This window comes from Varanus komodoensis, unplaced genomic scaffold, assembly GCF_004798865.1.
Source record: "Varanus komodoensis strain SLA01 unplaced genomic scaffold, ASM479886v1 scaffold42, whole genome shotgun sequence".
NCBI lineage: Eukaryota > Metazoa > Chordata > Lepidosauria > Squamata > Varanidae > Varanus > Varanus komodoensis.
Window position 1 is genome coordinate 5,335,508 of NW_025335972.1, and position 23,954 is coordinate 5,359,461.

Sequence of the window (23,954 nt, forward strand, 5' to 3'; positions counted from 1 at the left end):
AGGGAATCTCGGGCATCTTTATAGGCGCTGAGTAGTAGATGTACTTGCCAGAAACAGACGCCAGAGGGCATTCCTTCCCTTTTTTGGCTTCCAGGGTTAGAATTACTTGCCATGTCCTTTGGGTGTATTTGCCTTCCATATATTTTGTGGCTAATTACATATCACCAAAATAGAAGAAATGCATCACTACAAAAGAGGAAAAAAGAGAGTGCAGATCTGCATAAAATTAAAGTCTGTTCTGGAGACCAAGGCCATGATAATCCACACTATAGCATTCCTGATCGCTATAGACTGTTATAAAAGCTGGACAGTACAGAAAGCAGACAGGAAGAAAATTGCTGCATTCAAAGCATGGAGCTGGAGATGTTTGCAAATTCCCTGGACTGACTGTAGGACAAACGAGTGTGGTATAGTGATTAAGAGCAAGGTCCTGGGACACAAGTGATCTAGGTTCTAGTTCCCGCTTAGCCATGGAGCTCACTGGGTGACTTCGGGCCAATCCCAGAGTCTCAGCTGAACCTATCTCACAGGGTTGTTCTGAGAATAATATTGAGAGGACAACCCTGTGCCTGGCAATAAGCCATGGTTGGCTTCTGTAAACAACCTGCTGAACAGTGAGCTCAACAGACGATTGGTTGCACTGTGGGTTGTTCACTCCCCCTTCCCCCTCAGTCCTCCTGGAGGACTCTGCTGCAGGACCAAGTCAGCCTTCCCCTCCAACCATAATCAAGAGCTCTCCCCAGCTCCCTGTGGCTTTCTCACATTTACCACCCACCTTTCACAATCTCTTTGGCAGCCATTCGCAGCCCCTTCAAACTGCCCGAGTGACAGCTTGAAGGAGCTGTCCATGGCTGGCAGAGCAAGGAAAAACAAACTATTATGAGAAGTCAAAAGAGAAGCAATAAAATGGGGGTGGGGGTGCCTTTTTTGCAAGCATGATACTAAAATGGGAAACTCAGGGCAACATGGGGAGCCTCTTGATGTGCCAACTATCTCAAAATGCCATTCCCATTCTAAAAGGCTGAAATGCCTCTCTGAAGCCTTATTTACTTGCAATAAGGGCCTTAAACTAAAATAGTCTGGCTTGCACCACTCATTTTGCCTTCTGGAATTTGACCCTGGAAAGCTTCTCCAAATGAAATTCAGCCTTTGGGCTATGAGAACTCCTTCATGCATGAACTCCTCCGCCTGGGGCACTGCCCAGGAACCCACCTAATGTGTTGCTATGTAGAGCTGGCTAGCCAAAGAACAGCCAAAAATGCCAGGATTACACAGAATAGAAAACAATGACACTAACTTTAAAAAATCATAAAAGGATTCAGGCTCACCTGGTATCAAAAAGACATAAAGTTCAGTACCAGGAGAGAGCATCCAGAATTGGGATGCCACAACTAAAAGGCCCTTCAGTTTACAGAACATATTATAAGGAAAGCTGGATTAGGATCAGAGGAAGGGGTGAAAATTGGTGGCAGACACATCAATAATTTAAGATAGCAGATTCTTGCTGGCAGAAAGTGATAATGAATTGACATGATTCCCAATGAAAGTGAAAGAAGAAAGTGAAAAAGCAGGACTGCAGCTGAATATTAAGAAAACAAAAATCATGACTACAGATGAATAACAGAGCTCCATTGTAAACAGTAATGAAACTGAAATTGTGAAAGATCTGGCATATGTTGGCTCAGTCATCAATCCAAATGGAGACTGTGGGGTGTTAATACATAATTGCGAACCATGCCAAGAAAAGTAAGGGTCAAATGAATAAGAGTCAAATGAAAGGAAGGAAGGGTGATGTCAGGAGACTGATGAAATGGGAAGATGCACAAGCTCACCCATTTCCTATCCTGTTGGGCTGCAGGAGGGAAGAATAAACATGAATCAGTGAGTAGCACGTATTTGTATGTGACTAAGGACCTGCATATTAAATGGTAGACGAACCTTTCTATATTGTCACACGTCTTAGTAAAAATCTAAACCTCTGTAGTTTTCTCTGCCTGTGCAGTGGAAGATCCACAGTGCCTTTGTACCGACAAAATCCCCTCTATAAACTACTAGTGAGCATAAGCACAAACACTGGAAACACAGAGCACACACTGCTGCTTTTCTTTCTCCTCCTCTGTGGTGCGCGCGCGCGCGTGTGTCCTTCCTTCCTTCCTTCCTTCCTTCCTTCCTTCCTTCCTTCCTTCCAGCGCACTCCTACAGCCCTTCTGCCTTAAGCAGCTACCGCCAGGCTACACGGAGAGTGCCAGCAAGACGCCTGTGCCACCCCTGCACGTCTCCGTGTAGAGACAAGAGAAGCCGAGCGCGGCTCCAGCGCAGCTTCGGGGGGAGCCACGTGAGCGCAGAGGCCGCTTCGCCCTGGAGCGCTCCTCGGGGGAGCGGGGCGGGCAGCCGAGCCTTCCGTCACCATGGACAGCGACCGGGATCGCCGGCGACCGCGCTCCCGCTCTCTTTGCACGCTCCCCCTCGCGCTTCCGTGCAGGCGCTCTCTTTTCCTGCCCGATCGGGACCCTCTGGGTTTGCTTGCACGAGCTAGAAGTCTTCAGGAGCAAATGGAACAAGCCTTTCCCCGTCTGCGCAGGTTTATTAAAGCACTGGCAAGTAAAGTGTATAATCTCAGCATGTGTTCATAAGCGAGGCTGAGTATCAGTGGAGCAGCAAGGGACCAGAGTCTACCCCCAGCCCCACCGCCTAGAGAGCAGCAAGTGCAGAAAGAAAACCCACTTTGTTCCTGTTATTTATCGATTTGTTTAGCGTTCTTATAACCCATTTGATTAGCCGGATTGGCTCTCAGAACCAGTAGTGATGGTGCTGTGATTTAAGCAAGCTTAAAATGGAGCACATGCTCAGAGGGTTTGCCTTACCAGGCTCGACAAACAGTCTATTGTAATCAGGGATGCAGAAGCACAAAGAGGCAGTTGGAGCAGGCAGGAGGAAGAGAAATGTTGTGTGCATCACCCCCCACCCCCTGCCCTGCTTTGGTAAGAGCATTAAGTCCATGGTCTAAAATTACCATCTGTGCTACTGCTGAAAATATTGTTTAAACTAGGCTTAGGAATCTTGTCCATGCCTGACAGAAAGTGGAAGCGAGTAATTTAAAATGTACATTCTAACTGATTTAAAGTTTTCATCTGAGTTATACAAATGATGGGAAGGATGGTGATGAGGAGCTTTTAAACTGTCTCGTAGGAACATCCATGCAGCCTTGGATTTCTCCATGCAATGCATATGTATGATACTGTGCTTGCAAGTGATGATTCAACAGAAGGAAACCCAGCAGCACTGGGGATGGGGTGTGCCCCCCCAGATCCCTGAGGGGGGACTATGGCCCCCCAACCCTCAGAGGTTGTCCAGTCCTGGTCTAGAGGTGCATCTCCTCATAAACAGCTAAGAGAAAGTGAGCACGTGCCTGCCCACACACCCGCCCACTGGAACAGGGGCCTGCTTACCTTGTGGCCACACACAAACTCCAAGATTTGGCTGTATCCCCACACACGTGCTGCAGATATATAGCCAGATAATTGCTCTGAGCAGCTAAGCTATGGCTGGCCATGCTTCTTGGATCCCTCAATGCTAACTGAGGTCATTAGATGCCCTGCAACAGGCTGGCTCTTCTCATCCCTGTAATCCCTATTCAATATATTGATCTTAGCCACCTGCTGGCACTCCTACTGCATTCAGTTGCAATGGGGTGGGTGCTGCAAGCCCTTGGGGGGCTCTTTACTGAAGGCCCCTTTAGTTGTCCTTTTCTGTGGCTCTTGCATTCCTGACCACTGCCTGCATGTACTCCCAAAAGCCTGCATGCTTAACCTCAAGGATACAGGTGGAATGTGAAAGTCAGGCTTCAGGGCTACTGAATGGTCCAGCTGTCTTTGGAAGTTCACACCTGCATTTTTACCTTAAAATATAATACTGACATCTGTCAAAAATCCATTCCTGTCACCTGTTTAAGAGAATCAAAGCCAATCCATTGCAGTGTTTTTCTTGACAAATAAATTGATCTATTAGTTCCATTTGAGGAAAAATACCCAGTAGCTTTAAAGAGAGAAAGGATATATTTAGATATAATCACTTTGCTGTTGTCAACTAGTTCCCAGTTCCTGAAGCGTGCGTGTATTGCCTCATCTGAAAAGGAATCTTCTCCTCCTCTTCCACATAGAAGGGGTTTCCTTTTCTTTCAGCCTGTAGTTTTTATAAGTGGTTAAATAGTTTAATAATGAAAATGTGCTGCCTGATTATGTAGGACCACCTGTTTAGACAATTGATATGGGGTTTTTTGCATCACTGAATATGGTTAAGACATTAAACACCACAGTCCTAATTGGTACTTGTCTTTTAAAAAGTGTACATTTTGGTCCTGGTCAAAAAGAAATTCTCAGCCATGGGCAACAGTTCATATGCAGGTGGCCACAAATTCGCAACCAGGAGAGGATTTCTTCCCAGGAAGGGTCCCACACTAAGGCACACCTGAGAACAAGCAGCAGCTAGCTAGGCCAATCAGTGGGGTGTTGCATGAGGCATTGGCCTGTCCCTTCCGTGGTCTTGTGCTTTTGGCCCACCTCTTCTCCAGGCAAGCCAAGTGACCAGCTCTCCTTCCCCACTATTTTGGGTGATAGGCCAAACCTGCTGGGCTGCATCCTAGTGGACCGACCTCTTCTTCCAACACCAGCCTTCAGCAGCCAGCTGAAGGCCTCTTGCGCCAGGGCAGCAGCACCATCTCACTCAAGTGCCTCGAGGTGCCACCAAGCCCGATCTAGCAAAGTGAGAGGGAGCAAAAAGGGGCCCTGACCAATGCTAGCCTCCCCTCTCGTCACATCAGAATTCCCTCCTGGGCCCAGCTGAGGCTGGTTGTGCCTGTGGGAAAAGGGACTTGCCTGCTGCTCACCCCTAGCAACAGGGAAACGACATGCATGTTTGTCACACGGGGAGCTTTTACTGCCCAGCACCAGCAGAGATGGAGCGATTTCTGAGAGGCAAAAGGACGCAGATACGGGGCTGCCAGTTCACCACTCCAACAGTATCCCCATGACTTTGTTCTCCTTGCTACTACATTACCTTTATGGATCTTCCCTCCTCGCACCCTCATTTGTAGGAGGGGAATGGGGCTTGCTACTGGGAAAGCGTGTCTGGAACACAGGCTGGGGCTCTAGAAAGAAAGAGGGCCATCAGTGGCCTGCTGTTTCCCTCGATGTTCAGCCGCCAGGCTGCCTTGTGCATGCCCCCTGTTTGTGCGAAGCCCCACTTCTCCATAGTTCCCATCACTCACCTCCGCCTCCACGACGCATTCTAACTGTGCCCAGTGCAAAATCAGAGTGATAACGGGTCTTGCAAGCCCGGTCGTTCAAAGCATAGCTTTACTGTTGGAGATTTACTGTTTTTGCATGCATGCATCATATAAGACATATATGACATATGTCTGATAAACATGGAACTTTTGTTTTGATTCAGTTATTTTGTTAAAATAACACCTTTCCCTTGTGGTTTAGTTTCTTAATGGTCCTCTAAGCCGTATACTTAACAATACATTCCATTGTACCCTAAACACTGGTTTTCTGCTCTGTTTTTACTTTATTGGGTTCCCTGCAGCCAGGGCTGGCCTGAGACATTTTGCTGCTTGAGGTAAAGGACAAAAGGCACCAAATCTCAATGTAAAAAAGCCAGCCAGACCAGACTGGCAGTTGACTCTTACTTCAGTACAGGTGATGGGCCAGGATCCCCCAGTGCTTGTTCATTAGGTTCCAGGGCAGAAACCTTATCCCCAAAATCAGTTTCAGGAAAATGGATAGTTACTTACACATTCAGACTACAGCCTGGAGTGGATACCATGATAAGGCTAGCCCTGCAGCCTTGGATCTGAAATCTCTCCAGACTGAGCAATATATCTTTGATCCCAGACCTATTATGGCTGCCATCGTGAAATTGCTTATGCCCAGCGACTTCAGTGATACAACCTCAGGGTAAGTGATTTGAGGACTGAAGCTTATATGAGAAATAATAGACGCTTGAGGCTGTACAGTGACAATAGATCTGTAGTCTCAGATGTCCCTGGCAAGCCTATTACTCTTATTTTCCCTGGGGACAAGAAACTGCCTGCAAGCAGATACACTTCTACTCTTGTCTCCTTGGTAATGAGAAACCCATGTTCTAAAAGCTGCTCCTCAGCTAGAGACCCATGGTTTTGGATTTCCATGACAACTGGGCCTCATGTGTTTGAACGCCTCACAGATATATGTGGGGAAAATACCACAGTGGCCACAGAAGGCAAAGACTTCAGCTGCATGGTTTTGCCTCCACAGCAACATTCTGGAGGGGCCGCTCTCCCTTCTGCAGTGATGCTTTCCACTGAGGCACAGGTGCTGGTCACAGGTGTCACGAGACCTGAATAGACTTCAAGCACCTTTTTGCCTATTCTAGTCTGATTCTCACGTGCTGAGACCTGTCTCCCTCCAGTATCTCAAAATCAGGGATGTGTGACTGGTGCCCCTTAAGAAGTTGTTTGTGTGGGACTTCCATCTCCTCTGCCTCCATCGTCCCATTCTAGGGTGGCCAAGGGGTCTGTGAAGTGCCTTGATTTCAACAGCATTCAGTGGAGTGGAGTGGAGTGGAGTGGGGTGGAAGAAGCATCCCTTCCTTTTAAAGGGAAGCCCAGGCACGTTGCCCTGTAGAAATGGGAGTCTCTCAGGAACTGCCTGCCTCAACTGCAGAGAGCAGTCTGTGCGTGTGCGTGAGAGAGGGAGAGAGGGCAGGGAGGCAGTTCTTAGTTAGAGCTGCCCTTGGGTGGCATCCATGCCCCACCTAAAGGAAACAGTATTCGGCCTTTTCCAGTGAGGCAGGAGCTGAGCCACACTTCCACAGTGGCTCATCCAGAGCTTAGCCCAGTAAAGCCCTTCTGGAATCAGCAGCTATTCCTGCACATGCTATTTCACCATGACAAGACTGACTGCAGGGGATGCTTTAAATAAACTCCGATTTTTAACTAAAACCAGCCTTGGCAAGCATCCACCAACCTGCTCTTTGCACCAAGTTCCAGCCGAGCTCCTAGTTCTTGTGGAGTACAAAGGCAGAACACTTTGTTTTGGGACTAGGTCCCATGTTCCTATGTGCTGCCTTATGGACTGCTGTGTTCTAGCACAGGAGACTTTGTGAATGGTGTGGAAGGTTTGGGGGCATGCTCACCTCTGAGCCCTGGAAACGTACCCATAAGCAGACACACCGCTGCAAGCAGCCACAGGAGCCTCCTCACCCATGAACTGGCCCCGTTGCATCACCCAGCCAAGCCACCCCAGAAGCCTGCCACAGTTCATGGCTGCAGGCAGTTATGCTCCCAGCACCCACTGGCACGTAGAATGGTTTGTCCAGGTAGGCTCACAAGCTACGGTGACTTATTACCCAGCCTGCCATCTTTGGAATGGGTGGCTTCGTGAGGCTGAAGAGGCAGCAGCAGCTGATTCTCCGCCGGGAGAAGCAGGGCCACATGCACCTTGGAGAAGGCAGTGGCCACGCCGGCCTCTTCTCCTTGCTTATTCTCCCTGGACCTTGCAAGGCAGTGGGCTGAGCCTGTGACAGTGCCTGAAGGGAAGCCGGAGACGCTGCCTTTGCACCCTCCTTCACCTCCTCTTGCTGGTCTGGGCAGCATCTGAGTTACCCCAGGAAGGAGCAGCACTGTGTCCTCGCACTGGCTCACCTCAGCTCTCCCTCTGGGCAACACAGCAGTGGGGTCTACCCAGGCAAATGAATCCTCCCTGCTGCACCACCAGAAGCTCAGAGGGAGGGAGGGGAAAGCAGCTGTTCCCAGCAGCAGCCTTCCCCTTCACATGCTCAGCCAGCCTCTCACTTGCATCCCCTGTGGAGTTGGCCTCTTCCACTGCCACACAGCTGCCATTTTGGATGCACAAGACATGTGTTTATCAAAATGGCTTCCCTTCCGAAATCAGTTTGGCAGGAATTGGCAGTACATTCATCTGGGTTTCAAAATCCTAGCTTCAGTTCACTGTTCTGGAAAAATATCCTCAGGGCTGCATCAGAGCCGAGTCCTCGGATGACCCAAGCATCTTGAACAGGGATCTTCTGAAAGGGGTGAAAGGGAGAGAAGTCTCCTTTGTAGCCCCAAACTAATCCAGGGAATAATCTGGAAGAGAACAACTTTTAGGCTGGCCTGTGGAAGAAGGCACAATACCTGCTTTTTCCCTCCATACCTCCAGGGGCAACAGCAGCCAGAGAGCACAAGAGTTTTGCAGAAAACTGTCTTGGGGCCCTGATCCAATCTAGGGACACTTTGCAGATGGAGCTTTGCAGCTGTGTTAACCCTGAAATAAAACTGGCCAGTTTAAGCATGCTCTTGTAAAAATGTGAGCAACACAGTGTATGGTTTGTCTCTGGATTTATCGAAGCACTGCTGTGAGGAAAAAAATGCTGTCGAAATTATTATGACACAACTTTTTGTGGAGTACAATCCACTTCATCCGATGCAGTCAAATACTGCATGCATCTGATGAAAAGTCCAGGAATGCTTATGCATTAATAAATGGGTTAATCTGGAAGGGACTACAAGACTCTTGGTTGTTTTTCTCATCTAGACATATGGCAAGTGAAATGGCAGCCGGCTTGCTGCAGGGAGACTGTATATGCCGAAGTACAAATGTATTGCTGCTGCAGCTGCAGGTGTCCCTTCCCTTTTAGGACAATTAACCATCCTGTCTGAATCCGTCACTCATCCAGCGAACCTCTCCCAGGTGCAAGTAACATGAGCCAAGCCACCTGCCTTGTGTTTCAAGTGAGTCTCTTCCTGAGATGTGTAACCCTATTACTCCTGTGACTTTTCTACCGGAAATCAGTTTACATGTTACGCCTTGGGACTTTAATACTCAGATCCTCTGAGAAAGAAACGAGATTGCTTAGAAATGATGTCACCCAAACACAGAAATGTCACTTGGGCTAGAGTGTAGTTTATGGGGGGAGGGGGTTTAAAAAGAAACCTTTGGCTCATGAGTTTGATGTAAATTCATTTGGGTGGGGCATTCCTAACCAAGGGCTTCAATACACAGTATATTTGCTGTATACTCATGAGTCTTTACCTGTGATAATTAGGGGGGTCTTTATACCATGTTCCTCCCCTTCGTGGCCTGCTTTTCAAGCTCCCACATCCACTCCTTTTCAAAATCCTGGATACATAAGCTATCATTTAAGTAAATGACACTAAGCACGTGTATTTCCACAATGCTGCAGCACCACCTCCTGGTTGTGCAACAGATCATTCCAGAAGGCGGAGGAAGAAAAGCTTGAGAAACAAAAGACACATGCAAAGGCAGTCCCCCTACTCCTGCAAAGAAAATGGAAGCAACCCTCAGTGAAACACCTCCCGTAGAGAAGCCTTTGGGCAGGAGCGGCTTGCTTCCGCTGAGACATATTAAATCCTTCCTGCAGTGACCATGGACATTAGCATGTTCATTTAAACAATATGCCTGGACATTGGAAAAGGCCACTGATCCTGGTGTGCATTATGCATAGGACTGACGGCATCTGCATGTCGCTGCTCATACGGCTTCCCCCAGAGAGTCATTCCAGGGAAGGCTTATTGACGTGCAAGCACTGGATCTTCTTGGCGTTTCCACCACGGATGGTCTGCAGTTCTAGGATGCCAGATGGGACTTGTGTGGACCGTTCTACCCATCATGCAGCATCAGCAGATCAAGAAGGGCAGACAAGGTGCAACGAGGTCAGCCGCGGTTTTTGATCATGTGTCCGCCATGCTCATGGACTCACGTGTGGCTGGTGTCACAGGGCCTGAAGCCAAACATGGGTGTAGGGGAGAGGATCTCGCCCATTCTCCTCCTCCTCCCAATTCTCAGCCCCAACTGCATTTCTTCCACCCAGTCTTCAGTATTAGAAGGATGCCAGGCTGGAGTCAGGAGATGTGCCTAAAAGGAAGAAGTACAATTAAATAAGGCAGATAAAGAATGTATCTGTGCAGCCTTCCCTACCTGCATGTCCCTTTTGATGATAACAGTAGGTGCCACCCTTCTGATTTACATATGAATGCAGTAGACAGACGAATAAACACATGCGGTTGCTCCATCACATCTAATTTTGCCCTACAAACCTCCCTTTCATTCCATCTCCCTCCCTTCCTCTCTCACACACAGACATACACATATAAAGATAGCACTCCAGCACAGAAGCTGCTGCCAGTGACCTCAGAAATACTCTGGAGGAAAAAAAGGACAGTAACATCTTGATGTATTATACATTTTTTGCTTATGCTGTCTGAGCCACCTACCCTGTTGTACTTAGGAAGGCAGATATCTGGGTTCTATTACTGTTCCACTCAACATTCTACAACATGTTTTTGCAAACTTTCTGGTCCACTGATGTCCTGATTATATGCATTTCTTTTTTTAGACCCCCTCTCCCCATTTTCAGTAGGACTTATGCTATATAAATGTGTACAGGATCGCGGCTTGAGATGATTGCAGCTTAAGGTCATGTCTTTACTTCAAATAAAGACAGTTAGGAACTGTGTGTACCTACACACGTTCACTACACTGTGATGTAGGAGCACAGGCACCTTCCACTCTGCCCAGCGAATCGCTGAAATGGGAGGGGTGACAGCGTTTCATCCCTGAGGATAAAAACAATTACCGTGGAGCACGCCTGCTCGTGGCCTTTGAAGTGGGAACCAGGCTTGGAAAGGCAGGCGGCGGCAGCCCCGATCCTGCAGCCTCCATCACCCAGGACTGAAACCAGCGTCTGCGCAGAGTGGGGCAGGCTGGCCACATCCCCTCCCCTCTTGGCTAATGGCAGGTCACAGGCCAAGCTCACATTCTTCCCTGACGGAGCCCACACTGCCCGCTCTTCTGACTTTAATAATACATCACCTTTATGAATATTGCATCACAGCTAATTTTGCAGACATGGCTGGGACTCTTCCGGCTCCATTTGCTCGGTGCTTACGGTCTTGATTTTTCTGGGGCATAGAAGAAGCAGCGGGAGAAACAGAAGAGGAGACGTGCTGGATCAGGGCAAGGGCAAGGGCTCATCTAGTCCAGCATGGTGACCAACCAGGACATGAGCGCAACGGCGCCCTCCTCCCACCCATGCTCCTCAGCAACTGGCAGCCCATTCTTGCCCCTGCCACAACACTCTTTAAAAATCTTTCTGCAGCCAGGGCACTGAATAATCTTGGCACTGGACTTAAGACTCCCCGGGCACTGGATTGGAACAGTGCAGGAAAGAAGAATGTGAGCTCTGGGCAGCTTGTCCCAGGTTCAGATTTCACCCCAGCCTCAGCCCCACCCCTGCCCCCTCTGCAGTATGGAGCTAACGATACGGCCCTGCCCCGTGGGGAGGTTGTCACTGAGAATTAGCACCAATCCTTTCAAGCCTTGATATGCTGTTATAATTGTTGAGTATTATGAAATTCCTTGCACTTCAGAATGTGCCATGATCCATGTGTGAGTATTTGTCCTTGTGCCTTTATGAAGGGAGTCGCACCAAATCATCATGTTGGAAGGGATGAAGGGCCCTGCAGCATCTCAGCCGGCATGCCAGAAAAGTGTCAGACCACCTTCTACCTTCTCATGAGCTGTCATTGCCATGAGAATGCAAACTCCAGGGCACGCTTGTGAGCATACAGAGTACATACATTTGCATTCGTGTGTAGCTGGGTGGGCTGATAGCAAGAACTAAATGGCTGCATCATACGACCATCCTTATTAGGGAGCTTTTATTACTGGAAACAGGAATCTCTCCCTGAACAATTTACCATGTGGCAGCTTCCTACCATGCCGCAGAAAAAAGCCCAGGGTGAGGCATGCCAGCAGTGGTGGAACTTCCTTCTGCCTGAACTTGCTTCGAAGTGCACCTTAAGCAGTTAGAAAAAAGCTAAACATGAACATGTATTCATTTATTTCTGCTCACATGCAGGGATGCGATAAATTTCCCCTCCCTGTGTGCATTTCCCAGTGGGTCAATAGTTGTCAGTACTTGCCAGCTATCACTTTCAAAGAACAGAATGCCAAAACTATTTCCAGTTCATTTCTGTGGAGTCTTTGTAGCTACCGCTGACTTTTGTCTATAGTGAAACTTAAACATGCAACCATGGGTCTAGTTCCTGATTTAGCACACTACCACATTTTTGTTTTTGGAGTTGCAAAATGTTGAAGTATGTCAAAAGCTGATTAACGGGTGTGAAAAACCTCTGACTGGGAAGGCCAGCCACCAGGAGCATCCATTTCTTAATGTCACAGTCTTGTCTTGCCTGAGATGGTCACAGGCAGGGACCAGTTGCAGGGGGGTCAAGAGGGACACCAGGTGAATTCTCCACTGGCTCCAAGCAGAGCAACTTCACCACATGCAGCAGCCAGTTCCATCATCTTCAGATTAGCACCTTGATTCTCCTGTGTACCTCACACAACGATGGCTCTGAAAGTTTGAGTGGGTTCATTATTTATTGTATTTGATTGTATAGCCTGCTCTGTTCAAGGGAAAACTGTCAAGAAAAGCTTTCGACAAGGCAGAGCTTTCAACCAAGTGATCCAGGACATTCTGGTCAACAAACTAGCTAAACGTGTGCTTGATGGAACAACATTCGGGTGGATCCACAGCTGGCTACAGAATCAGACCCAGAGAGTCCTCTTCAATGGCAGCTTCTCAGACTGGGAAGAGGTAGCAAGTGGGGTACCAGAGGGCTCAGTTCTGGGCCCAGTGCTCTTCAACGTTTTTATTAATGACTTGGATGAAGAGGTGCAAGGAAGATTGATCACATTTGCAGATGACACAAAACTGGGTAGGATAGCTAATACCCTGGAAGAAAGCAACACAATTCAAAGGGATCTTAATAGGCTGCAATGCTGGCCTGAAAAGCTACAGAATGAAATCCTGTCGGGACAAATGCCAAGTTGTAAAGCTAGGAAAAGGGAAGCAAAGGCACAGTTACAAGACAGAAGTTACTTGGCTCAACAATACTGCAAGTGAGAAGAATCTTGGAATTGTCGCAGATCACGGTCATTATTATCATTATTATTATTATTATTATTATTATTATTATAACATTTCTATGCCGCCCCTTGCCGAAACCTCGGGGCGGCTTACAACATGATAAAATACATTGAAATACAATAGTACATAATGAATTACCATTAAATATAACAATACAAAAAATACATTAATTTACAAATACAAAATTAAAATTATCAGTATAAAATAAAAATATAGGAGGAGAAAGAGAAGGAAGAAGAAGTTGCCCAGGCCAGATCATATGTTTTAACAATTGAAATGATGTTTAAATAAAAAGGTCTTTACCTGGCGCCGAAAAACCAGTAACGACGGTGCCAGGCGGACCTCTTTGGGGAGTGAATTCCATAGGTTGGGCGCCACCGCAGAGAAAGCCCTCCTCCGGGTACTTACTCTCCTAATTTCTTTCATGGAGGGTTCCCGGAGAAGGGACTCTCCCGCAGATCTCAAAGGGCGGTCGGGCATATACGGACGTAAGCGCTCGTTCAGGTAGCCAGGACCCAAGCCGTTTAGGGCTTTGTAGGTCATAATCAACACCTTGAATTGGGCCCGGGCTTCAATGGGAAGCCAGTGAAGCTGATGGAGGACTGGAGTCATGTGAGCATAACGCCCCGTCCCCGTCAGCAACCTGGCAGCTCTATTTTGCACCATTTGAAGTGTTCGGACTGTCTTCAGGGGAAGCCCCACGTAAAGCGCGTTACAGAAGTCTAGGCGGGAAGTCACCAGCGCGTGTGTCACCGTCGCCAGGCAGTCGTATTCCAGGTAGGGGCGCAGCTGATTAATCAGCCGAAGCTGAAGGAAGGCGTTCCTCGCTACCGCTGTCACCTGAGCTTCCAAAGAAAGCTCTGGGTCGAGGAGTACACCTAAGCTGCGGACCTTATCCCTAAGAGGGAGTGTTGCACCATTCAGGACCAGGTCAAATCCACCCTCTCCGAAACCCGATCCGCCAACCAACAGGACCTCCGTCTTGTCTGGGTTGAGTTTCAGTTTATTGGCCCTCATCCATTCCCTTACCTCGGCCAAGCACCGGTTCAGCACAGCCACTGCCTCACCTGGATTAGTGGAGAATGAGAGGTAAAGCTGGGTATCATCAGCGTATTGATGATTCCTGTTGAATATGTGTCAACAATGTAATGCGGCTGCAAAAAAAAAAAAAAAGCTCATGCTATATTGTGCTGCATTAGTAAAAGTCTAGGTTCCAAATCACACAAGACACCTGCTTCTCCTCCAGTCAACACTAGTTAGGTCTCATCCTGAGTACTGTGACCAGTTCTGGGTGCTATACTTCAAGAACGATGCAGTCAAACTGGAAAAAGTTCAGAGGAGGGCAACAAAGATGATCCGGGGACTGGAAACAAAGTCCTGTGAGGAAAGATTGAAAGAGCAGGGCATGTTTAGCTTTGAGAAGAGAAAACTTAGGAGAGATGTGATAGCACTCTTTGAGAACTTGAAAGACTACCACACAGAGGGGGCCAGGATCTCTTCTCAGTCATCCCAGAGTGCAGGACAGAGAATAACAGGTCCAAGTTACAGGAAGCCAGACTCCAGCTAGATATCAGGAAGAGCTTCCTCACTGTTAGAGCAGTATGGCAATGGAAATAATCGCCTAGGAAGGTTGTGGGCTCTCCCACACTGGAGGCCTTTAAGAGGCAGTTGGACAACCTTCCATCAGGGATGCTTCGACTTGGAGTCCTGCACTGAGCAGGGGGTTGGACCCAATGGCCCTCTGGTCCCTTCCAACTCTACTATTCTATGAGTCTCTGATTCTAGGATACTGTGACTCAAGGCAGCAATAATTGTACACAGAGCTCCTAATCAAATGAGGTACAAAGGAGGAAAAAAATAAGAAGGATTTTTTTTTTTAGTCAGCTGAAAACTAAAGGATTCCCAGGCCACCCTTAAAGGCATCATTAAAAAATTACAAATAAAATACACAAGCAAATACAAAATGTCCATGTGCGCACACACACGGCGCATTTCCACCTGTTCTCCGGCCAGTATCCGGGCAACGCTTGACTAGTTCTGCATGGCAAATATGGTCACCAGTCGTTAAGACCTGTAGCCTCCAGTTACAGAACCCGTTTGGCCAGAGCCAATTAGCTGACAACGCTTAGCTCCACGCCACAGCTTTTCAAGGAAACTGGTGATTGCTGCATGTCATGCCTTTGTTCAAAGGCCACAAGCCAGGCAGGCTCCACAAGGTCAAACATGCAGTTGGCATCCTAGTCAAAAATCCTACCGGATCTGCTCAAGCATTTTGGAGTTTCTGAGGTCACTTTACAATCCTGCCTTGGCCTCATTAAAGCCGGTGTTTCCCTCACCATCCTCTCTAACCCCAACTTGTGCCAAGGCATGAGCCGCTGAACTGAGATTTCCCTTCCCCTACCAGTTCTTGGAGGGATGTAACAGAGGTTTGAGAACCATCTCCCTCTCCTTCCCAACTCCACACACACACTTTGCCTGGATTACCTTACAGACTAGGAAAGAGCACTGGCAGTTCAGGGGCATTTTCCCCCTGCTTCTCTGCCTTGCCTTCCCCTGGGCCTAGGAACCAGAGGCTGATCAATAATGCAGAAAGCTCTTAACATACGTCAAGGCAATGTGGCTGGAGACAGGGCTAGACAAAAAGATGGACTTGTACAAGAAAAAAGGAGAAAAAGAAATAAACCATGTAATTCCACTTCTCATATGATGTCTCTTTCTCCAGACATATTAGGGCTTCCCTTCTCTTCCCCCTACCCCCTGGTTTATGCTGTGACCCATGACAGGTTGTGGTTTTTCCAGGATGAGAGACACAAAAGCCAGAGGGAGGTGGAGAAGGAGAGGCAGGGAAGGGAGGGGAGCTAAGAGTTTGGAGCTCTAGATGGGGGATGGCTGATGATTAAGCTTGTCCTTAATCCCAAGGCAATTAATGCCTAGAGAAGAACTGTGTTTCACAAGGGCCCAGCTCTTAGCCAGCATGGCAAGTATGCCTGGGTGCAGGGGTGTGGGGTGGCAGAATGCCTATCCTCTGTGCCATGCAGCCCATCAGGGAGCAGGACTGCCCCCCATCTGAGCAAAGTGAGGGGCACTGCTGTGGGTGGCAAGGGAGGAGAGAGCTGGGCCCTGCACCCCCTAAGCCAGACTGCTGCCTTCAGTGGAGCTGGAGGATGCTGTCCTGTTGCCAGAGGTGAGGCAAGAGTCAGCTGCAGATCCAGCCTGCCTTAGCAGGTGGAACCAAATGGTAAGGATGGACATCTTGTTCGCTGCCTCAGGCAGCAAAATGTCTCGGGCAGCTGTCGGGAAGGGAGGATGCATTCACACTCATCTCCTTGCACTAGAACTCACTGCGGTGCAGACCATTCCAGCATGACAACTACCCAGCTGCAAACGGAAGTGGCAAAGGCACAGTTTTGCTACTTCAGTGAAAACTCTATAGTGGCGGTCCCCAACGTGGCACTGAAGGGGATTAGAGAAGTCACAAAGATGCCTGCAAATGGGTCCCCAGTGTGGTGTCCATGGACATCCAACTTTTTTGAAATCCCCCTTTTAATATACATATAAGGATTTATATGACATGTATACAGCTTTCCAATAATTATATGCGGGCTTTGACTAAAGCCAGTCAAACTACCAAATAAGTCTTCATTTGAAGCTGGCATCTATATCTCTTCTGCTCAAATACTGAAAACGTTCTAAGGTTCTAAGTCCTACATTACAGGAGGTGAGTGTTTATTCTTCCTATTTTGTAATCTCAGTTTGAGTTATTAAAGTGGTTCAGCAAATCCCTTTCCCCTTCCATTAGTTAATTTCCATGAAGCAGATAAACTATTTAGAAGCATATGTGTGTCAGTGAAGGCTGTTCCAGGACAAAATTTCAATGTTTAATAACTTCCTCCTGGAAGAAGCACCTACTGGACATATGTCTGAAAGGAGTATTAGCTGTACTTCACCACCAGCAATGAGCTAAATTGGACAACCTATTTTTAAAACACTGTTTTTGTATTCCATAGAGATGAAACACATGCTTTTGCTGTAACAGCTAGAGACCAGGCAAGTAAACACCAGGGTGGTCATCCACTAATTAGGCATTTTGTGTTGATGCCCACAAGCAGTTTCCCAAAATCCCAAAGTACCCATGGGTCCAAAGAGGCTGGAACTCCTGCTCTGTGCACTCCCTAAAAAGGAGCGAGTCCCATTGCACTCTGGATTTTGTTGCAGCCTGCAACCATAGTAAGGATTTCTGTTACTTTCTGCCATCTCCCCACACCTCAACACCACTTTGTATTCCCACACCGAAGAGGGTCAGCATCCCATGGCCACTGAGCATTTGCAGCCCTTATTGGATGTTTTTTGTGTGTGGTGGGGGGAGGAAATCCCCCGGAAAGGTTTTTCCGTAAGTTTTTCTTCCTATGTCTCCAAACCTTGAGTTTCCCCAGGTCTGCTGAAGCCTTTCCCTTTGTGTGTAAGGAGTGCTGTTTGGCTGTACCTACACACCAGTGTATGAAATGAAAGACCACACTTTTAATCTCCCTTGGATGGATGGGAGGAATAGCAGAACTCTTTGGCTGCTAAGCGTGCCTGTAATGGTCCAATAGTAGTCCCCCGAGGCAGCAATATTTTCTGGCATGCCAAGCGGGCTGCAAGAGCTCTAAGTGGTGTGCTCCAGGATCGTGTGCTGCTCTGCAAAGGGCTCCTATCTTGTGGGTATGTTCTCTGCAAAATTGCCAAGGATGTAGGAGCACACCCATAAACACTGGGATACGATCCACCTGGAGGATCACCTGCACAAGCTTCAAGAAAAATTCCTGTGAATTTTGATGTGTAGCTTTTGCAGATCTTGCCAGAATATATTGCCACATGGGTCAGAGCTATCTCTGCTACCTTTAATGGCATTCAAAATCTGGTGCCTGAGCAGGTCTCACTTTGTGTCGTAGCAGGATGGACCTTCATCTCCATCAAGCTGAAATCTAAATGAGCTCTTGGAGTCAGATGCACTTCTGTTACCTGGATATAAATTCAAAACCAAATTGGTGTGGAATCCCAGATCTTCCTCTCTGGACGGGCTTCAGTCTAGTCTCCTGTTCATACATTCATCCATTCTCTATTCTGCCCAATAGCAGGAGCTAGCTGGGTGGTATACAACAGTCCTGCCTGAAGGAAGCACCAGCAGACACTGGGACTGAGGGATCTACTTTGTTTTTTACTAGAATCTCAAGCTCACCGAAATACAGAATTTTGTACAGCATTCTCAGCCCAGGAATTTCTTCTGGATGCCTGCATTGGAGGTTGCAGACCTTCTGCACAAAATTTCATTCATTAATCAAAATGTTATTATTTTCAGTAGTATAATCAGACTGTGGGGCAGTGAGGAGTCATTTTTCGTTGCTGCTGTTGAGCAGTTCAGGGTCCATTGTATGTATATTTAGACACAGCAAGTCATACAGTTCCCATAATTCCCAGAAAGACATGTTTGCTAGGGAATGCTGGGAATTGTAGGGCTTTTTGTCATCAAAACATACATAGGATTGTGCCTTTAAAGTGCAAAAGCGGCCACCCATGAATAGCTCCAGGTCTGTGTTCTGCATAGCCCTGCTCCACAGGACATGTTGTTGTGCTTTTGAAGGGCTTGTTCTTTGCACAGTTGCACAAATCTGCATTTGTCTCCATTGTATGTGTGCATATTTTAATGTAAAACAATCTTTTCAGGAACAAGTGAACAGAGATCTTCTTGATGGAATGAGGTAGAAAACCACACAAATCCAGTGAAAGGAAATGAAAAAATCACAAATATTTGTGCTTTGTTCAGGGAAAATGGAAAATGTTGTTTGCAAGTTTAAACAACAAAAAGAAAAACTTTGCCAATGAGCCCATCTCCACTTAAGGAGGGATAATAGCTCAGTGGGTCAGAACATGGCTTTGCATAAACAAAGCTCCTATTTCAATCTCTGGCATCAGCTGTTGAAAGAGCAGAAGTGGGGGTAACTTAGTGGCAGACAACCTGTTCTGCAATACAAAGGTCCCGGGTTCAATTCCTGGCTTCTCCAGGCAGGAATAGGAAACAACCCCACCTGGAAACCTGCAGGACTTCAGCTGCCAATCAGTGCTGCCAATATGGTGCTAAATGGACCAATAATCTGACCCAGAATAAGGCAACTTCTTATGTTCCTGTGGTATGAGGAGGGCCTGGAGAGCAACTCCTCATCCTACTAGGCAGTGTTCCATCTAATTACATGATCAGAGGGTGCAATCCTATGCATGTTTAGGCAGAAAAAGTCTAGCACGCCGCAGCCAGTCATGCTGAAAGTTGTAGGACCTTTTTCTGCCTGAACACACGTAGGATTGCACCACGGGGGTCTAAGGGAGCTTCATGGGAGGAAAATGTTGAAAGAGTCACCATCCTCTTGAACATTAAATCAATAAATGGGCGCATGTGCATTTTCCATCAATCACTTGTGGAAAAAGTATGTCACTCACTACTACTCACATCAAAGGTGACATTTGATAGGTAATCACATTTCACATACCAGTTATAAGGGCAACAGATGCACTGCCCTGGGAAAACTGCATTTCTCCCTCTTGCTGTATGCAAAATCCTCATGGCAGAAGCACAATTTCAAAAACTGACCTTCAGAAAATGGCCAGAAGTTTAGATCAACTCCTATCTCCTGGCCATTTTTGTCCCAGAAAATGAAAGACATATTTCACTGGCGTATCTGGAGCAAGATCCTTAAGCACATTTAACTTAATGCGGCTAACTCTGTTTTGTTCTGCCAGCAAGATAAAAAGCCTCCAATGTGTGGGGGCTTCTTTATGATGGAGGCCCACTAGCAGCAAAATTGCTGCATGGCTTAGAGAGCTTGACCTGCTCTTGGCTTCAGCATTTTGACACCGGGAACAGTAATGCGCTTGGTCCCTTGTGTTACATGAGGTCGGACTTTGTTCTCCAAGATGCAGAGCTTTGTTCTACTGCCATGAGTACAGTGAAATGAGTCAGCTACTTCCAGAGGCTGTAGAATATTTTTAAAACACTTTTCTAGAAAGTAGATATTGCCCTACAACCTCGAATGGATTTTTTTTCCATTTTTCGATGTCATAAAATGTTGACACATCTGTTGCAATGCTTCTCAGAGATTACCATTTCCAGTGTTTGAATCTCTCACCACCAGCACCCCAAGCACTAGCAAAACTAGGACATGTTTTCTTCAAGGCAACCCTTGCTGGGCCAACTTGGTTAGTACTTCGTTGGTAAGAAACCCTTACCTCAGAACACACCACTACTTAGTACATTCATTCCTGGATGTAAACGTGCTTGTGCAATGGATCCAAACCCTCCTACATGGGTCACATCAACATATGGCAAGCCCGCGTCCTCATAAGGCTGATCGGGGCAAAATTTGCCCAGGACGTTTTGCTGCCATAGATGGCAAATCCAAATGACAGCTTCTTCCAGGCAACCCTCATGGGGCGCAATTTTGCTGGAGGGTATCCTGCTTGCTTCCTTGAAATAAAAGACATGCTTGTTTATTGCATGGAGCTTATGCAGGACAGCTTCCAGGTGAGTCTGTTCCATGCCCCTGTTCCAGTGCTCTGCTCAGCTGTCAGCATGTTTTGGGTGTCTCTCTCACATGCTCGGTATATGAGACAAGATGGGAGCTCTTTTGCTGCACTGACCACCCTGCTGCCCAAGAGTTTCTCTGCCTCAGTTCTCTGCTTAGTGATCACTGGGTGCTGGTGGGCTTTCATGTCCCCGATGATGTTCCTGCCATAGGTGCAGCTCGGGATGCAATAGCAACTATGGATTTCCACAGCTGATATCTGACTTTTTAAAGGGAGGACAAGCCGTTGCTCTTTTATTGCATCAGCTCTACTAGCTGCCAGTTCATTTCTGGATGCAGAGGAAGGTGATGGTTATTACTTTGTGGAGCAATTCTATACATGTTTAGAGCAAAGCAAAACAAACAACCCCCTCCCCGCAACACACACACAAGTTCACAGCTCTCAGCATTCTCCAGCCAGCCCAGCTGGAGGTTGCAGGACCTCTTCTTGTGTAATAAGCATGCAAAGAATTGTGCTGTCAAGGGTCTTGATGCCAGGGTGCCTGAAGGATGCATGCCTCTGTGATGCTCTGCAGTGCACTGTTGCATTGGTGGCAACTCCCTGCAAGGGTGGGGGAAAGGGGTCTGAGTGCAGATGCCCAGATCTGAGGTCAGAGCTCCTTTCCACCGTTGGGGCTGCAAATCTGGAAGCCCCGTGGTGCTCTGGATGCAGTCTTGGGGCTACAGGATAATGCTGCCCGAGTCCTTTTTATCCTGCTGCTCAGCCAAAAATGCTCCTCAAGAGGCTTACAAATGATCAATAAAAGGGGATGATCCCTGCCCACAGGCTTACAATCTAAAAGGCGGGGTGTGCAAAGGGAAAGGGATAGGGACTGGAAGGGGAAATGCTTTCATCAGGGCTGCTAGAAGAGCCCTGCTGCCTCATCGTCTCTCCGCACTGTCGGAATGGCTGCTGGTGTGGAGAGCTGAGGGAGCAGGAGCTTCACAAAGGAGGCCTTCTGCAGGGCCGGTGCAATGGTCCTGCTCTCCTCCCCACTTCAAACTGCTGGAGCGGCTGCTTCCACCTGCAACGTTCACATGGCCTTGCCCTTTGCAAGCGGCAACGATTGAAACATGGGCCCACCCATAGTGTGGTAGCAGAGCACACGTGTCTATGCAGTTGATGCAAGTATCTACCCTGGACTCTTCATTAAAGGGCTAGAAATGATGGTGGGAGAATGGCTGCCAGTCAGAGTAAGCAGAACTGGGCCAGATGGATCAACAAGCTGACTCACAGAAGGCAGTCTCAAGCCAAACAAGTGGAACGGCGAAATGCCAACAGATGATGTTGTACAACACATTTTTTTCCAAGTACACATTAGCATGGACTGACAGCGCTTGTGCCTTTTCTTCCCACAAAGGGAAGCTTTGCCTTACTTTATATGATATTTGGGATGCTTCTGATTGTTGGAGCCACCTAGGTTGTATGTCTGGCTTCCAGCTTTTGGAACCAGTGTCTGGAGGGAAGCTACCTGCCCCATTTTTTGAGTTTCCACCTTTCCCTTTTGTTCACTGCACAGAACTCACCATGCCATTGTGGGTGTACCCATATTGAGAAAAATAGGTGCTGTAGTCAATGGCTGGATTCAGACAACACAATAACTCACATTCAATGTTTCAGTGTGGGTTGTTATTGAAATGCAGGTTATCATGTTGTCTGAACTCAGCTGTACTAACAAGTCATAGCTTGTTAACCACGAACAATTCATGAAAAGAACCAGTTTTGGTTGGTTGTTATGGATTGTTATCTTGGCTGGATTCCTACAACGTAATACACATTTTACAGTGGTTTAACCCATAGTCAATCACAGAGAGTGGCTTATTAGGCTGTTTGAACCTAGTCACAGAGAAGGTAATGGGAGAACCAGGATTGATTCTAGCCATGAATACATCACTCGGAGTGCTATCCATCTGTGTGTGTTCATGTAAAAGAAAATAAGTCCTACAACTTCCAACATTCCTCAAAGCTGGAAGATGTAGGAGTTTCTTTCTGCCTAAACATGCAGAGGATTATGCCCTCGATCTCTTATTGCCTGAAAATTTAACATTGACCTTGCAGCTGAAGGTGTGAAAAGTATTGCATTCCAAGTTATACAAAACATCGGTGTGATGCTGCTCCATGACTGCCTCATCAAAGGGCCTCTTGCCTGGCAAGACAAACTGCTCCATTTGGGGTGATCAGAGTGGTCTTGGGGACACAGTCCAAGGCACTAATGTCTGCCCTGGCACACCTCCATCTACAGCTGCCACTTCATCACAACACAGATTTGCACGGCTGAACAAATGTGCCACCGCACTCACTAGCGAGAAGCAACTGGCTACCTCTGTGCTTGTGCAGGTCAGACATTACTAACATCTGAACTGGCTCAGGCTGCATTCCTTGCACTTGTTTTCTGATGACTAAGCTCATTCCCAAGCGAACGTGGCTGTGTGAATAGGGCAGTAAGAGCCTACCTTATGCCTCTAATGGAAGCGGTCTATTGCCGGTAAATGCCTGCCTCCCCATGCCACTTCTTTGGGGATGAGACCCATGGAACTTAGTAAGGCTTACGCAGGAGGGGCCACAGACAAGACCAACATATTTACTAGCTCTGAAATGTGCAGGATGGGGGGATCCTTCTCAAGGATGCCCCCCCCCCCGGAAAAGGAGAGAGATGGAAAGATTCTAGTTCTTAGTGAGGCTAAAGACCGGGCAAGGCGGCCAGCTTTCCGCGCCCCGCTAGGAGGACACGCAGCTTTCAGCCGGGTCCAGCAGCAGCGGCTAGAGAGGCCTCCGGTATTTCAGGCAGGCCTAGGGAGAAAGGCTAAACCGGCAGGACTCAACCGGAGAGGGACGCCGGCCGCGCCGCATCTTTCTTCGCTCGCTGGTCCCCCAAGGTCGGGCTGCCGGTAGCGGGAGAGTGCGCTGGCCCCGCCCGCGGCGCGGAGAGCTCGGAGCAGGGGAGGGGCGGCTGCCGCCCTCTCCTCCTCCCCCTCCCCCCCCCTCGTGGGCCGCTTTCCAGCTCCTGCAGCCTCCTCGGCCATGCACGTTGCTGGAGAGCCAGAAGGGCGCAGTGTGGCCCCAGCGCGGATGGCGGAGCCTTCCGCCCCGTGCGCGAGAGCCGGGCGCGCCTAGGCAGCAGCAGCCGCGGCGAGCGCCTCCCGTCCGACCGGGCCCCTCCGCTGCAGTCGGCAGGCAGGCAGGCCGGCCGCCCACCCGCGCAGCCCACCTGGGCAGCCCCGCCCTGCGCTCCAGCCTCTGCGGCCGGCCCGGCCCAGCCCAGCCCGGCCCAGCCCAGCCGGGGCCTTGCGGGCGGCGCGGGAGCCGCGCTCGGCTTGCAGGAGGCGCAGCGAGTCGATGGGGCGAGCTCCTCGCGCCGGGAAGCG